Raw genomic sequence first — 18,289 nt, 5'->3', positions numbered from 1 at the left:
CATTACCACTTTACCTGAGTTATTTTGTCGCCACAGTAAGTCTGTTGCTGATTGGCTGCACCCTTGTTTTACCCACATCGCCTTTTCATCTGCACTTGCTCCTCCCTGCAATTCCAGTATTTGTGATATAGGCATTGTATTGTACCCTTCTGGAAGCTCCTCGTTTGTCTTCTGCTGTAGCATGTACTCACCTGCTGCACATTTCTCAAAGTATGAGGCTTCTTTGGCAGCCGCGTCCGCTGCTGCGTTTCCCAAAGACACAATGTCTGTGTTGGACGTATGTGCTTGGCACTTCACTATTGCTACCATGGTGGGATCTCGTAGGGCTTCAATTAACTCCTTCAGTAATTCTGCATGTTGCACTGGAGTCCCATCTGCTCGTCGAAAGCCTCTTCGCCCCCATCGGGCCAGACCTCCATGTACTGTTGTCGTCATATGAGCTGAATCTGTGTAAATTGTCACTGCGCACCCTTTAGCTGCATGCAATGCTTCTATTAGGGCAATGAGTTCTGCTGCTTGTGCAGAGAAGTGTGATGGAAGGCGGTACTGCACTAGTGTCTCATACTCACCGTCTTCTAATCTCACCACTGCCATACCCACATGTTTTTCTCCTGTGTCCACGTCAATTGATGCTGATCCATCTACAAAGTACACTTCCCCCTCCGTCAGGGCATTCTCGCACACCCCTGTGTCCTCCCCTCTTTCTCCGGTGTAAGTTGCACAATCGTGTTCCTGCATGTCCTCTAATGTGCATGCTTCTGTAATGAATGTTGCCGGATTCACTGTCCTGCATCGCACCACATGGATATTGGCGCTGGACAATATTATTTCATAGGCGGTTGCCCGCTGTGTGGTCAGTGTACTCTTTGACCTTTCCAGTATTGCAAATAATGAATGCTCCACAAACAACGTCACAGGGCATCCCATCACTATTGTGGCACTTTTCTCAATTGCGAACGCGGCTGCTGCGAGCGATTGCTCGCACGCGAAATGTCCTTGCATCACAGCATCCAAAGTGCCACTATAGTAAGCCAAAGGTTTGTGTCCTAGGGACGTCTTCTGTGTCAGTACAGCTGTCATGAGTGTTCCCTTGCAGTGTGAGAACAGGTAAAACTTGCGCCCATAATCAGGATTTGCAAGCACTGGAGCGCTTGAAATCAACTCTTTTAATGATTTAAAGGAGGCGCTCATTTCTTCTGACCATTCTATTTTCTTGTTCTCCTGTTGGGCCTTCTTGAGCGCTTGCAGTAAGGGTCTGGTGTATGCTGCATAATCTAATATCCATGCTCGGCAATAGTTGCACATTCCCAAGAATTTCTGCATTTCCTTCACTGTTGTGGGTTCTCCTACTGATCTTATTGCTTCTACCCTGTCGGGGATTATTCTTTTTCCATCTTTTGATATTAGCTGTCCCAAGTATAGAACTTCTGTCAGACAATATTGTAGTTTTTCCTTGTCTACTTTGTACCCCTTATTGGCCAACAGGGTGAGGAGTGTTATTGAATCTTTTCGGCATGCTTCTTCATCCTGTGCACAGACGAGTAAATCGTCTACGTACTGAATAATTGTGCTCTCGACTGATAAGTTTCCTAAGTCTTCATGTAGTATGCGGTTGAATATGCTCGGGCTCTCACAGTATCCCTGTGGTAATCTGCAATGTTCATATCTCTTCCCCCCTAGTGTAAATGCTGTCAGGTATCTGCTCTCTTCAGCCAGGGGGATGGAGAAAAATGCGTTTTTCAAATCGACCACTGTGAAATGTGATGCCGTTTTTGGGATGCTGCATAATATTGATGCATGGTTCGGGACCAAAGGGAACTCTTTCTGTATTACATCATTTAGGGGGCGTAAAACCTGGATCATCCTCCAAGACCCTCCCTTTGCTTTTTTTAATTGGGTAAATGCATGTGTTACATGGGGAGTATGAAGGCACTATGATCCCTTCTGCCAGTAGTGCATTTATTGTCTCTTTTATCCCTTCTTCAGCTTCACGGGACAGTGGAGACTGTTTCACTCGGGGTAGAATTGCTCCTTGTTTGAGCTTTATTATCACTGGTTGTAGTCCATGCAACAACCCTACGTCATGGGGGCCTGTTGTCCACAAATTATTTGGTACTAGCCTCATGTCATCATCGAAGAATGACGGTGGTGCTCCCACCACTGCCATCAGCTGGAGAGGGATTTCTCTAGCTTGAATCAAAATGTCACAGGGCATTGCTATTTCCATTACTATTTCACCATCCCCTTCCGAATCTGAAAAGAGATCCTCATCAGTTAAGTCTCTCAGGGCAATATTGGCATTGGTACACAGTACTGTACGCCACTCACATCCTTCTATATCCATTCCAATCACAGAGATCCTTTTCGGAGATACCTGTACAGCATGCAAGTCTAATGATACCACTGATCCTGGTGCTGTGTCAGGGTACACTATTGGGCGGAAGAGGAACTCCGCCGGAATTCTCCAATCCATTCTTCTTAACTCAGGAATTATGAGGGCCAGTGTTTTTAGTCCTTCTATAAACATTGTCTCGTCCACTGGCAAACCACGTATTTCCGGTGTGGTTGTGTGAGCCTGTACTACCAGCATTACACGTAATGGGCATATTCCTGGTGTTGAACACACTATACCTCTCTCAGTGAATGATATCGTCATATTGAGTTTGCTAAGAAGATGCCTCCCTAGTAAATTTATTGGTGAATGTTCATAATACAGTAAGGGTGCTTTTACAGTTTTACCCCCTACCGTCACATCCAATGCTTCTGTGTAAGGATATTCAATTACAGCTCCAGAGAACCCCTGCGTCTCTAACTTCCGGTTAGATAACGGGAACCGGCCCTCCCTAATACATGATTTCTCCACTCCCGAATCCACCATGAATATGAACTGCTTGTCACCTATCTGCGCCCCTACCAATGGTTCCTCTGATGCATCGTAGGTGGTAGATAGAACTGGACACGCAAGTGTTCTCTGTGGGCTGTCCTATGCGGGGTGTCTCACTGCCCCCCTTGGTTGAACATGCTCCCTGAAACCACTGACACGCCACTATAGGGGGCTGGTGCTGGGGCTCCGTTTGCTGTTGTCGTGAAAGGGTTGCCTGGCGTGTGGTGCATAGTGTCATTGTTTTGTGGGTGATTCTGTGTTCTGTATTGGTGTCCCTGTTGTTGCTCATTGTACCCCTGGCCTGGGTTTCTTTGTTGTTTTCCCATTGGGAGACCATATGGGCTCCCCGGATGGGGATGGCCATAATGTTCTGCCTCTGGAAATCCCGTGCTTGGTCTGCTTCTGCACTCCCTAGAGTATTGTCCCCACCTCCCGCAGTTCCAACAACTCCCTTGCGCACCTCTGGGACCCTGCCATCCATTTCCTCCCATTCCCCCGTACCCGGGTCCACCTCCTCTTCAGCCCCTGTACCCACCTCGTCCCCCTTGAGGGGCCCACTCTTGCCACTGCGGACCTCCGCCCTGCTCCTGCTTGTTCCACTGCCGCTGTCCTGCTCCTGCCCAATTAGTTGTCATCCTTCCCTGTATTGCTACCAGCCCCTCCTCTTCCTCATATCCCTCCCTGCTGTGTGGGAGCGCGGCTACTGCTGCTGCGACCTTCACCAGCTTTGTTTGCACTAGTTTCGCTTCATCTGCCAATCTTTTCTGCGCCACCTCCTTCTCCCTTTCTTTTATTCGCTTGCAGTGGTGCACTATTATGCTCTGAATCTCAGGCCATCCTTTCGCTTCAATACCTGCTATCTTGTCGAGCGCCTTTTGCACCTCTTTTGGGAGCCCCCTCTTTATAATGAAGTAAAATAACGATGTCGATTGATACCAGGGCGTGCCCGTTTCTGCTCTCCACATCTCTTGGACCCGAAAAATGTAATCCATAGCATCTTCCCCGTCATTCATTGTACACTGCATTACTGACTGTAAGTCTGGGGTATCTGGAAACGTTTCCCGCAAAGCATCCGACACCCTTGCACGCACTGTGTTAAAGGAGGCACCATCATGGCGATCGCAGTCTAATGTTACTCCTGGGAAACCAGCCTTGACCCATACTCTGTCGGCCTGATCCCCCACTACTGATACAAGCAAGCTCTTCACATCTCCTATTGCTAGAGGTACCCCAGCAGTGTGTTTCTCAAAGGAATATATACACTTGCTCGCCCCTCCGGATAACGGGGGCAATAACTTTAGTAAGTTGGCCTTATCCATCTGAGCCCAGGGTATGTAATTCGGCCTCCCTCCTCCCCTATGTATTAGCGGGAGCTGCAACTTTCCCTTCGTTGTCATATCTGTACCCGTCTTCACTCCTGATTTTCCCAATGATGCCATTTTCCCCACCAGGTTCCTTCATCGTCCCGTCCACTCATCATCCAGTGTTCTCATTGAGCATGCACCATCCAACCCTTCGCTTCCCCCTCCCATTGCCATACCCAACCTGCCGCTTTCCTCCAAATCATCCCTTATATCACATAGTAGCTCCTCCCTGTCCCCTATAGGCCTCTCTTCATTGTCAGTACATCCCTCTCTTGTCTCTAGTTCAATTATACGGGTTGGTTCTTCCTGGATTCTGAACAGTATCTCGCCTTTTTTCCACCCTTCTTCAAATGTTCTACCCTCGCTCTGCGCTCTAGACGCGTGCTCTGATCTGGCTGCATTAAGTGTGGTCCGCTCACATATGCTTTTTATCCTTGAGAGCTCGTCTTTCGCTATGGAGAGCCTTCATTCTAGGTCGTTTGTTAGTTTTTCTATGTCCACCCTTGGTGTGCTCACCTGAGCTCACTCCCTATGACTCTCGTATGGAGGGGGTGCTGTTGGCCCTTGCATTGTGATAGTTGTCTGTGGGGGCACATAAGTCGGGTCACTGTATCCCTCTGCGGACACTGGCTTGTTTAGTATTGGGTACAACCTGGTTACTTCTATCGGTGACTCTTCCTCTGGCAATACCTTATCATCTTTTTGTATCATTAACGGATTGTCAGTGGTAGATGGTAGGTCAGGATCTAATTCCCTTACCTTAGGTGGCGGTATTTCTTCAAATAGTCTCCAGAGGTCCAATATTTCTCTCCTATTATGCAACTGCTTCCCCTTGTATTTCAAACAGATGCATGTGGCTACCATGTCTAGGAAACTCTTGTCAAATGAACCCCCTTCGGGCCATATCTGAGGCAACCCCTCTCCCTTCAACTCTGTGATCCATTGGTCATGATATTTCTTAATCCGTTCCGGGTACCCAGGTAGGTTCTTGCAAATATGTGATAAGGGTGTTTCTGCCCCCATACCTTATGCCCACCTGGTACTTGTGTATCTCTATGTATCTCGAAATCTCAATACAAACGTATCACCATGTGAGTTTGTGTATTTTATGTCTTACTGAATCGTGGGGACCTTCGTGTTCCTCCCTCCGCCTGCACACCATAAGATTGGCTGCGCACAGTCTCTAGTCTGTTCTCTTTGGGGAGCACGTACAAGAGCAAACCGTCAGTAATTTCAACAGTGTTAACCCAAAAAAGCAAAAAGGTACACACTCACCTCACCACATTACTCTTGTCTTTATGATATTTTGTCTGGCCACACTTACCATGACCACTCAATGGCTATACATTTCTGACCATTTTTACACACCCATTACACCAAATTATCTCCTGACACATCTCAAGTTTAGAGTAAAACTCTCTGTCTCTTTACTCTATCTCTTTGGTTTTGTACTGACCCACTTTTATTTTTCCCGTAACCCTAAAGAAAAAGAATAGAAAGAATAGCAGTCACTAATATATTTTCCGTGTCTCCCTTTGCCAGACACTTTTATCTTGTTTTCCACTTCTTCATATATTCCCAGTACTAGTCAAGATAGCACTATGCGGCGCCGCCTTCCACCCCCTCTCGGAGCTAGGTTCCCGTCACTTTTTATCTCTTAATCACCTCTTAATCCTAATGGCCATATGCGTAGAAAAAGCAAAGAAAGTTTAAGATGGTCCTTAGTAGACCCAACGTGCCCCTTTTTATCCCGCCTCGTCCCCTGTCCTAAATCTCCTTCTGTACTCCCTTTATGATCGCTCGCACTTAATACTCACGTGCTCGTCTTGAACCGAGAGTCTCCGAAACTGAGTGCGTCTAGGCAGTGTTGCCGTACGCTCAACAGTCAGCCCCGGCTCCGGCGAGCGGTACTCAAAGGGGATTTTTCAACCGGGATCCCGTACCCTCTCTCTGTTGAGTGCGCACTTCTGAGCGTACCGGTCGCTGTTGGCGGGCAGCCTCCCGGAGCCGGCGCACCGTGCGTATCCCTTTTCGACCGGAGCTTTTCATGCCAAAGGGGACGGTAGGGATATGTTGGGAGAAAATAATAATCACGCTTTCGGGGTCACCACTGAAGGCATGCGTCCCCACCCAGCACGATCCTCCCCGCAATGAGAGACAATGATGGACTCTCCCAGAATGGGAATAAGGCCAAAACAAGTGCGGGTGAGCGTAAATGGGAGTTTATCAATCAGAATAGGGCATGCAAAGAACTCTGCAAACTCCGAGAGCGCTCTGTCTGACAATAGCAAAGACAGGCGTATATATTTACAAAAAACGTCATCAGAACCTACATACTATAGGGGGCACAAGTTCAATGGGATTGGGTGGCGACGACTAGCTATAGGTGCTGCTGCGATGTGGTTGGCCTTGGCTGGAGGACGTCACTGGTCAGCCTCGTGGGTTGGGCTGGGCCTGGCAGGTCTGCTGGGTTCATCCGGGCGGTGTTGTTGTGCCTCTGTGGCCAGTGTCAGAGATGAATGTCTTTTCCTGACTTCTTTGCCCTAGGCCATGCACACCGCAGTCATTCAGTCATTGCAATATTCTCTTCTTTAGTAAATCTTCCAATAGGTTATTCTACAGGTTAATGCAACACAGGAGGAATGCACCTCGAGAGGGGTTTGATGGCGATTCATCAGTACATGGTTACCAGTGTCCTGTTGACCCGGTACCATAGGTCGTGGGGCTAGGTCTCAGGGCATTGGACAGGCGGTACATGTCTCCTGTCTTGTTAGAAGTCGTTATGAATGTGCTGCTGTGATGTTACCATAATATTGGGTGTCCTAATTTTACAGGGGCCATTAGCCTAAGGTGATCCGGTGGGTGGTGGGGTTTAAGAGGGGGCGCCTCTGGGTTTGTGTATTCAGCAGAGGTTTACTGCCGGGCTGTAAATAATGCAGGTGGCGGGCCGTGGCCTTGGGTGCTGCAGAGGGAACTACAAATCTTTGAAGAGGCTCCAGCCTAGTTGGGGGAGGTGGAGCAGTGCAGCGCTGGCCTCTGCTCTCTCATCTGGCAGGCTTCGCAGGGAGGGAGGGGGAATGGCCTTGCTCATATTCACAAAGGTATCTTCCTCGTGTGTTGCCGACCTTAGGTGAAAGCATCATAAACATTTGCATACTATACAATACTCATTGAATCATTCCAAAGCTTACATTTTAACTTTGCTACATGCCTCTCAAATATAGCCAGTCCGAGCACATTATTTGTACACTGTGTTTTAACAACTACAACATTTTGTTATATGCATATACATTTACAGTAAGTGAGGTAGTAGTGAGGTTGGTGGAGCACATAGAAAACGACTTGTCACCGTACGTGACGGTAGTGGCACATAAGGGGCTTGGACTTACACACATGGAGGGTGCATTCTCGCGCGTCCTTCACATGAGCCCTCAGTATGGTTGCGTTTGTCTTTCTTTGCACTTTAGCAGCATTAGTTCGGTTATGGCGCGGGACCGTGGGGTGTAAACTTTTCAATAATATGCATAACAAATAACGCCCCCCCCCCGGACGCTTCTTCTATTTCTACATAATTGTAGTGGTGTGGGTGCTTCATTGCTAATGCGATGTGAACATGCATTCTACCATATTTATACATTTTACATGTTTTCTTAATCAAAGAGGTTTGTGGAGAAAATGCGCCCATCGCAGGTAGTTTTGGCATTTAGTATTTGGGAACTTTGGATTTTCTCCGAGGGCCATTTTACAATTCTTTTTCCACCCAGGCTCTGCTGACTGGGTCATGTTGGGAGCAGTGATACACTGCGGAAGGTGAAATGCTACAGTGTTGGTATCTTACGCTAGCTCACGTCCGTCTTGTTCATGGGAACGGACTCACAGCGGATCTGCCAGGGAGCTGCGGCCACAGGGATAATTGAAACTCTCCAAAGGTGGGGGCCGCGCTGCAGTGCGCCGAGCTCACACCATCTTTATTAGACAAAATGGTTTCTGAGGCGTAGCTAAATTCAATACGTTTGGGCAATGTCTTCAGCAGGTGAGCCATCCACCACCTGGGCCCTGGTGGTAAGGAGGGGACGCCTGATGAGCCATGGCTCTCACCTGGGGAGGGGATGTAGGCAAGGGGGGGTCTTTTGGACCAATCCTCCCCTACAGTTCTCACCTTAACGACCCTGCAACTAAAGTTTTTTTCTTTGAATATATATATATATCATAGGATGTGTGTGTGAAAACATAGAGCTGCACTAGGTGGAGTCTGTCCATAGAAAGCAGGCAGGCAAAGGACCTGAACACAAATTCATCTAAATTGGAAGGAGAGCCAGTTTAGTCAATAAAAAAATAACAATTCTTCTAAAGTGTTATGAGTAAATGTAGTCTTTTTTTTTTTTTACAAATGTAACATAATGAGTAGCATGATGTGTACAAGTTCCTCTTTGAACTATTATTTATCATCCTTTAGTTAGGCCTAGGATGTGACTGAAGATTTTCCACCCCTCCTACGCCCACTATTTATTACAAATTATGCACTATGTAGCTGCCACCACAAACATGTTTAATGGCAGGCATTTTACTGGGATGCAGAGGAAGTGGATCATGGTGCAGAGAGTGAAAAAAGAGGGAAAAGGAGAGTCTGTCTATAGAGCACAGCTTTCAACTTATGATGTCTAGGATGAGAATGAAGGCTAAGTAGCGAGGGGTATGTCAATAGAGGCGAGATTTGATTACAAGATTCTTCAAAAGCTCAGAGACAAAACAGATCTGAAGTGGTAAGTGTTTCCATAGGCTAGATGCCTCAGTGGTAAAGGGGCATGCAGAACAGGGCACAACAGTGAATGTTACCCTTTAAGATAAAGAACAGGGCAGGGCGCAGCCTGGCTGGAGCTCGATGGAGACCTGACTCTCCAGACCTTCAAAGCACTGCAACAAAAGCACTAGAAAGTGATGCCACCCACCCGTTATCCAGGAAAGGGCATGCAGCTTTGGTTTTAGCCAGCTAGCCTTCGACAGGAATCTATCAAAGGGTTACAGCGCTCAGAGTCGCATCTTGAGCTTTACAAGATGGCAGACCTTGACTGAATGACTAAGAGGGAGTAGTGCTTGAAGCACTAACGAGGTATGTCGACTCTGCGGTTCATGGCAGATGGGGTTAAGACAAGGCGCCCCTAGCCCCTGTCCACTGCAAAATCGTGAGGGCTGGACATCGGACACTAACTGGCACTGAGCCGGGAGAGAGGGAACTGTGCCACGGAGGCTGGGCAGGCGACCAGGATGGTGAGCTGATGGTGGGGGAGGCTACGTTCCCGTGCACACAGCAGCAGATGTTCGATCTGTGGCAGGGATGATCTCTGAGCAACTGGGAAGGGAACGGATGGCCTTGCTGTGCTTCAGTAGCGGTGGATCCTTCCATCCCTCCTCCCCATCCTTCTAAGCTCAGGGTGTGTTGATAGATGATGGCAGGCATTCAAGAGCATTGAGGCAGGGCTTCCTAGCCCCAGAGAGTGATCAGCACCTCATAAGGACAAGGGCCTTGGCCTTGGTGGAGAAGAGACAGGCTATGGTGAGCAGCCACTGGATCTGGAGCAGTGGACCGAGATAAGTGGATGGTGAGACAGTCCCCCCCAAATCCATGCAAGCGATAAAGGAGTCCCTACAAGTTCTTAATCACAACTCTGAGGTGGCTGAACAACAGCTTAATGACCTGGAAACAGCCTTCTTTGAGCATATGCACAATCGGATTGTCTGGAATAGAGGGTCCTGTATTTGGCAAATCACCATTGCCATATGGAAGACAAACTGGAGGACAATGAGAACAGATAAAGAAGGAACATTGTCAGGATCTGAGGGGTCCCCAAGGAAATCTCAAATCAGGATCTTGAAGAGTATATTGGAGCACTGTTTAAGTCAATTGTAGGGGATTCCATACAGATTACCCTGACATTGGACCGGACCCACAGGGTGTTTACAAATTATCAGCAGTGAAAAGCCCTTGTTCCAGATGTGCTGAAGGAGGTTTCATTTTTCAAGTCGAAAGAACGCATCCTCCAGAAGGCCAGATCACAATGCGATATAAGCTTCAGAGTAGCCCCATTCAGCTTTTGCAGGGTTTAGCCTCAACAGCCATTTTTAGGCATTGACAAATGAAGCCGCTTACGAGTTGGTTGCAACAGAAATCGATCCCATATTGGTGGGGATACCCCTTTAAGATATTGTTCTCGTATGAAGAGTCACAGCATCAATTCTCCTTACTACAGCTAGCTGTTGATACACTTAAAATTCCCAGAACAGAGATTCAGATGCCAGAGTCAGAGAATTCCCCAGCGTCACAGCCCTAAAGGATCAGGGCGAGAGCCAGGAAGGAGAAACACTGTAATCTTCGGACGATGGACAGACGAGAAAGGAGTGTTGACTCCAATGAGCAGACCTGAATGAGAGAGGGGACATAATTGAGAAAGGGTTGTTTCCATGATCGGGTTCAAAGAGGACCACAGTTGATATGAAGGCTAAATATAGCAGTTTCAGCAGAGTTTCGTTTTAGACAATACTAGATACATACAATAAACACGCAGTTTCAGTGGGAGCACGCATTGCGTGTTATACCTAATGTTTCCCCACTACGGGGCTTGTGTGATTTAGAATTTACAAGGTATCGATTTCATGTTATTTTCGTTATGCTATAGTTTTAGGACACTGTGAACATGCAAGTCCAACATCCTCAAGGGGTGCGCAAGTCCAAGATAAGAAAACTCTTTTAGCAATGTAGTGGTAGTGACATGGGTGTCAGGTGTTTCCTGTGGTGTAACATTGTAGTTAGAATAGATGTAGTTTTGCCACACTTCAGGGAGCTTTTAGTCTGTGTGCTGCAAAGAAAAACACACTTGCAGCCAAGTATTTCTTATATTCTTTTTATCACACTTATAGTAAGGATAAGGGTATGTAGTTTGGATTTATTTGGATTGCGTAGGTTGAGCTTTATTAAGTGTAGTTGGCAAATGAATTGTTTAAGGCTGTAGATTTTTCGATTCTTGTGTTCTAGGCTGCATTTTTAAGCTAGGATAATTTAATTGAAGGTTTATTTCTGCTGTTGGACAGAAACCTCCAAGCAGTCAAGGTCAGGATGGTAAGAGATGCAGAACAGTGTTCAGCTAATTGTTGTGAGGGAGAAAGTTCTCAGGAGCCTGAAATGAGAATCGAGACAGCAAGTGCCAAATATACCAGACGATAGCCAAATGAATATGTAATGGTTGTGAAGGACACAATGAGACACACAAGAAAAAGTGCCTTGGTGAAATGAATAAATAGAAGGAATTAATTTCCAGGAGCAGGGTCACGCACACGTTTATTCATACAGATCCAGAGTTGGCAATGTGTCTCAATATGGGAGTTGCAGGTCCAAGCGGCGGAAGGCCAAAGGGCCAATCATAGGGAAGGGATTGTGGTGTTCCATGGAAAGCACGAAAGTTTTGACCTCAATGAATCCACTCACTACATGATAGGCCAATTTCCGTGGGATTCTAAAGCCCGAGCTGTCTCAGGTTTCACGGTCCAATTAGGGCAGAGCTTTTTTTATCAATGACACCATGAAGAGTGCCAACCAATGGCAACGCAAACTTTTCTGTTCACTATCAAATTATGTCATGTTTGGGGTGGGGGAATTTTTGATAGTGACGAGAAAGTAAACTCCCAATCATAATGTTTAATGTATAGTGTTCTTTAGGGGTTTGATGATGAGTAGCCAATTAAAATACTAGGATTAGAATTAATGTTGGCTTTGGAGAATATGTTAATTTTGTGGTTTCCCATCTTAAATATTGTATCCCGAATGGGCGTGTTGAGATGTTTGTTGGTTAAGTTACACAGAGATGTCTGCTTCTCCCGACCGTATTTGTAAATAAAAAGCTGTTTTTTCTTGCAAGTTGTGCACTCCATTTTTGATTATTTTTGCCTTATTTCTTGGATTACTTTGGGCAACTTCATCTTTACAACACTGGGGCTACTCCTACATGTGGAGGAGAATTAGGGTGAGGGTGCAATCCTTGAAACAGATTTCACAGAATAGACTGGTGGCAGTCCAGGGCTGGTTGATGGGCTCTATATCTATGAACTCGGATCAGAGGTGTTACAATCAGATCCAAAGAAGGGTAAATTACAGGCGAGATTTATGGGGGGTATGGAATGCAATCTAGGTGATGCGTGTCAGCTATTCTTGTGCGGCTCAGTGAGTTTAGCCTTTTCCCTTAAGAAAGTCATGATAACAGGAATATTAGATTGATTTTAAGATCGTTTCCCTGAATGTTCGTGGTCTAAACTCCCTGGTAAAAATGAACAAGTATTCTCACTGTGCTTGTGAAGCTAAGTGCGGTTATAGCCTTACTTCAGGGGACCCATCTCCTCAGGAAAGATTGGCCCAGACTTGCTAGATGTATGGAGGCATTGTTTTCTGACTCAGAAGGAATACACACATTTTTCACAAATTCATTGTAGCTATTCAAGGCTGGATTATTTTTTGATTGCACGGCCATTACTATAATTCATTTCCAATTCCTCGATTGAACTCGCTGCAGTCTCAGATCATTCCCTAATGCTGCTACAATGAGATCTGGGCAGCCAACAAAATTACAAGCTTTTTCATTGGTGTACCAATGACTCCCTCCTGAGGGATCCAGTATATAGGCCAGTGATTTCCAGGTGAATTACTCAATGTTTTTCAGAAAACACTGACATGGACACCTCAATAGAGACAATATAGGAGGACCTTAAGCCTACAATTAGAGAGGAGCTAATCAATCAGGGTTTGCAGAGGAAGATATTATTATCTCTCCACCACTTAAAGAGGTGGAGAGACAGGTGCATACCTTGGAAGCTCAGTATAAGCTTCAGAACTCGAGGAAAATATATAGGCAGTTACAAACCACTGCAACGGAAATGAAGGCTTTATGGACCTCAGAAATCTCTTATAAACTATTAAAAACTAAGCAATATTATTTTAGTACTTCCAATAAAGCATAGTGACAGCTGGCCCTATACACTGAAAACTCAAAGGGTAAGGAATACAATTGACGCACTTCAGAACAAAGAGGGGAAGGTGCAAAAAGCGGAACCTGCAAAGTTGCACATTCTCTCCCAATACTATGTGGAGTTGTTACAATCTGAGCACTTAGATGAACATTTGCAGGCGTCATTTATCCAGGCAGCAGTTCTCCCAAAGTTATCAGAACAGGATAGAGAGGGCTTTGAGGCCCCAATTTCCCTGTGGGAAGTCACACAGGTTATAAAATGCTTGCCAGTAAATAAGGCAGCGGGCCAGATGGCTTCTCAGCTTTCTCTTACAAACAATTCTCATCAGTTTTAATGATGAGAATTGCGCCTGGTCGCCCTTTTTCATTGCTTTCTGGTGACAGAGGTGGTAACTCCATCCGTGGGAGAGGCGACTCTATTGTCGCTGATAAAACCAGGGAAGGAAGACACTAAATGTGAATCATATAGACCAATCGCAGTGCTCAATTAGGATGCCTGGATCTATTCCAAAGTACTGGAGAATCAATTAGCAGCAGTTCTCCCAGGCCTTATTCATGTTTAGCAGACTGGCTTCATCCCTGGGAGATAAACACATGATAACATCAATAGGGCAATCGGTATTATTGATTGGGCGAAGCACCATGTTCCCGCCTTAGCCGTACTGTCAGTTGAAGCTGTAAAAGCTTTCGACCGTATCCACTGGTCATACCTCAAGAAAGTACATAATCATTGGTTCGGGGCTAATTTTATCAAGTTCGTACTGTCTGATTATGTTCTTCCAACTGCAAAAATTAAGCTGAATGGCATCTATCTGAACCAATATCATTAATGAGGGGCAGCCGCCAGGGCTGTCACCTGTCTCCATTATTGTTTGCATTATCTATGGGTCCATTCCAACATACACATAAGGGGTAAAGAAGTGGCCCAATCCCATCACAAGATTGCACTATATGCAGACGAAATGCTGTTCTTTATGCATAACTCGAATATGACCCTACTGAACATAATATCTATGCTGGAACTGTTCCACAAGGTTCCAGGTTTTTAAATAATCTACACTAACTCACACATCTTAAACATTACAGAATTGGCCTTGGTGGAAAATACTCTGAAAACAAGATATGGCTTTCAGTGGAACCAGGGCTCTTTACATTATTTGGGAGTTCACTTGACGACTGCCCAACACATGTGTATCAACAGAACATTCCAGCATTCTGCAAAAATCTGAAGGAGGACATGCTATATTGGGCAAAACATGAAATCTCCTGGTTGGGCAGGATTACGGCAGTAGACATAACCCTTTAACCTAGGCTCTTATATGCTATGTAAGCCCTTCTGATAAAGATCCTACCATACAATGATGGCTGCTAGGGAAAAGAGGGGCCTATGCATACCAGATCTGGAAAGTTACTTCTGCGCAGCCCAGATAGCCCCATTTCTTGATAGCAACTCTCACTATGATAACAATCAATGGGCATGAATTGAACAACAGTGTTTGAGATACATAATTGGTGCTGGATCGCTCCAGGGGCAAGGCAGCGCCCTTGAACAATGGTACTGTCCACAAGCGCATCAATCTATTAGGACAGAGTATGGAGGAAATATAAAAATACAGTCTCATCATCACTCAATCCAATTTTGAAGAATCCAGAATTCCTACCATTCCTGAACCCCAACATCTTTTAATCTTTGGACTTTGGGAGGACTAAAGGGGATGGACCAACTATTTGAAGGAGGGAGACCTATGCCCTTTTAATGAATGCAAACAAACATTTCCTCTCCCAGAATCAGCCAAATATACTTATATACAGCTGTGACATTGGACATCGGCGGAGTGTGTTGATGAGTGTTCCCATGTGGTCTGGGATCGCTCTCATGCTGCGTTGCATCAGGGAGAGGCTTTCTGCTGCTTTCATTGATCTACGTGTTGTGGGCGTGCAGAGGGCATGCTCCGCTTTGAGGACCTGCTCCATAGCGGAGGGTGTTGTGGAGTGTGTTGCTGGGTGTTCCCGTGTAGTCTGGGATCACTCTCGTGCTACGTTGCATCAAGGAGAGGCTTTCTACTGCTTTCATTGTTCTACATCCTGTAAGCATGCAGAGGACGTACTCTGCTTTAAAAACCGGCTCCGTAGCAGAGCATATTACGCAGTGTGTCGCTGAGTGTTCCCCTGTTCCGTGGCCTCGTGGGACCGGGTGACCACTGGAAGTCACTACCTGCATGTGCAAGCTTGCCTATCCAAGGCTGTATCGTACCCCTTCAAGCTCTATAACAACTACAGCTGTCACAGCTTTGAGGACGGTAAGCTGACACTCCCCTGCTTTCTGCCAGGCTTAGCTTTATTGCACGTGGATTAGATTAAACCACTGCTTAAGAGGAACTTCAACTAAATAACTACCCCGGCTCTTTCGTGAATCCCTGACCCTAGCAACTCTCCTGGACTGCCTAGTGTTACAGGAGGACGTATTATCAGGCCTTTACAGCTTGGCATGCTCCTACCTAAGCTCTAACCTGAACATGCTCTTCTGTACCTCATGTAAATATTCCATGAACATGTATATAACTGTAAAAGAAAGTATAATTCACTGTATTCCTGTCCATTATATTGTATATAATTTATATTTGCATCGTACTGTATATAGATTTGTAACCATGTACTGTAAGTAAAGCGCCCAGATCCCTCTGGGTTTGGCGCGCTATACAAGCAAATAAAACAAACAAACAAGCAAACAAAAGCATGACTGTGATTCATTTAATTCTGATCTACCAGGGCAGAAGTTGCAGCGACACGGATTTACATCTAACTACAGTCGAGAACTGCATCACTTTTGGAGAAATTGCCAAGACTGTAGCAGCAGTGGGAGGAACAAGACCTCCTGACTGGTGACGGTGACTGTGGGATATACTCCTTTGAACCGCACAGCCTCAGCCAACATTACATCTATTGGTAGCCTCTAACCTTCCTCACTGTGGCTATATTAACTGGCTCTATTTTCTTCCCTCCCCATTCCCCTCCTCTCTTCCTTCCCCTCCCTCCTCTTCCTATCCCTCCAGTTTCGTTAGTCTTGTGTGCCCAGATTGGCGAAAGAAGGTATGCCTGGAAAAGTACAGAGCCACAGTAAGGCAGCAGTCACCGCTGTAAGAAACCTTATGGGCTCTGTTCAGGCAAGCAGACAGGAGCCTGCCCTGTCACTTCGGAGCCCCAAGACTTAGGAGAGTGTCATGGGGGCTCTGCTAATGGCGTTCAGCTGGTGCAAAAAGGACCACTGGATGCATATTTTCCAACAACGTCACGTGCCCGGGGGGCGGCTTTGGAAAATGCTGAACCCACTCAAAATCCATTAGAAGTTGGAAACAGTTACCACCCGTTAGACCTGGATAACGACTAATTGTTACAACTATGCTATGCCCTGCAAGGTAATTCCCTCCTCCCCCACGGTTCATGATGTGGAAGAATCGGGTCGCTTGGGCTCCATGAGGGGATAACAACCGGAGAGTGCTGAATCTGGCGGAGGCATAAATCGGGCATGGGAAGAGCCAACGGCTGCCCTTACTGGAGGGCAGGATTGCCCAGTGGTTGTGTCTTCCTGCCAAGCCATTCAGCCATCTGCCAGCAGGCTCCCGGTGCCTTCACCAAACAACCCACGACTATCGGCCAGCCCTAATTTGCTATACGAATCAGCATATGTGCTCCCTGGTTCAGCGCAAGAAGATTACACTACCCACAACACTACGGGTACTGCACAAAGTACTGGTGTGTTAAACTTTGCTGTTAAAATTCTGCTGAAACTGTGTGGTCCGATGCATGAAGATTTAAAAGCACAGGGGGCGACGATAGCAGCTATTTACAGACTATTAACACACCCACAATCTGTAGAAGTCCAGCCTACCATAGATCTGCGGGACGAAGCAACCCAAAATCCTTAAAAACAAAACACGAAAGGTCTACCCCGCAAGCACACTGCAACAAACAACGAGGCCACGGCACATGAGAACATCCCACTAATTAGTGATGACCCTGAGGCGACTTTGCCGATGAGTTACCCTTCAAGGAGACAGTTGAGACTGGCAAAAAGACTGCACCTAAAGGCCTCCAAACAAGTCTCTCCAATTAAAGGGAATACAGATTCTTCTATCTTCTAAAATCTGGCCAAAGGTCGCGAGGAAGCTAAAGCACCTCAGTCTACCTCTCCAGATTGTGGACAAGCTGCCTATTCTTGATGAGAAAAACCTTACTATTTCTTCATCAGACTCTTCTAAAAATAGTCAACACCTAAATCATTCATCCCTCGTGGCATTGTTCTCTAAGATTCCATTGTTACGGATCCTGAATTCTGGTGACTTTGATTTCATTGAACCATTGCTTAACCAGGGGGGAAAAATAACAAAGATTCACTGTTGTACACCTGAAACAGTGATGCTAATACGACAACACCAGTCTTCCCTTGTTCACCTGGGTTACTCTCTGGACGTTCTGCTTTTGGTGGAAGAAAACTCTGCATGTTGCACGGAGTGCAAGTGCCTTAGAACACCTGCCATTCCACAACAAAAGAATTCTAAGTCATTAGTCAAGTATAGTGATGATCAAGGAGGGAATGGTTGAAGAGAAGGATCCCCCAAAAGAAGCCAATTGAGTGAAATAACATTATCCTAAGCTAGAACACGAGGGGGTTTAACCATTGGCTTAACGAGGGTGGGTCACGAGAACTGCTTATGGCCTCTGAAGTTTTTATTCTCCAAGAGACTTGGGTTAAATTTGAGCTAGAGTTTGACGGTTATGTTATATATCAGTCCCAGGCTACTAAGGGAGAACGTGGTCGACCCTCAGGGGGCCTATTGATTGGTGTCAAAAATGGCCTCAACCCAAGGATTGTGCATCAGGTAAAATTGGGAGGTAATATATTGGCTGTCGAAATATCTCCTCCTGAAAGTTGGGGGGGTTTACAAGAAAATATTGTTAGTCAACATTTATGATTCTCCCGGTACCCAATCCACGGAGTTAATATGTGACGAATTGGACTCCATACTTGC

The sequence above is a fragment of the Ambystoma mexicanum genome, chromosome 1q, assembly GCF_040938575.1.
Source record: "Ambystoma mexicanum isolate Mex_15411 chromosome 1q, UKY_AmexF1_1, whole genome shotgun sequence".
NCBI lineage: Eukaryota > Metazoa > Chordata > Amphibia > Caudata > Ambystomatidae > Ambystoma > Ambystoma mexicanum.
This window is presented reverse-complemented; position numbering follows the sequence as displayed.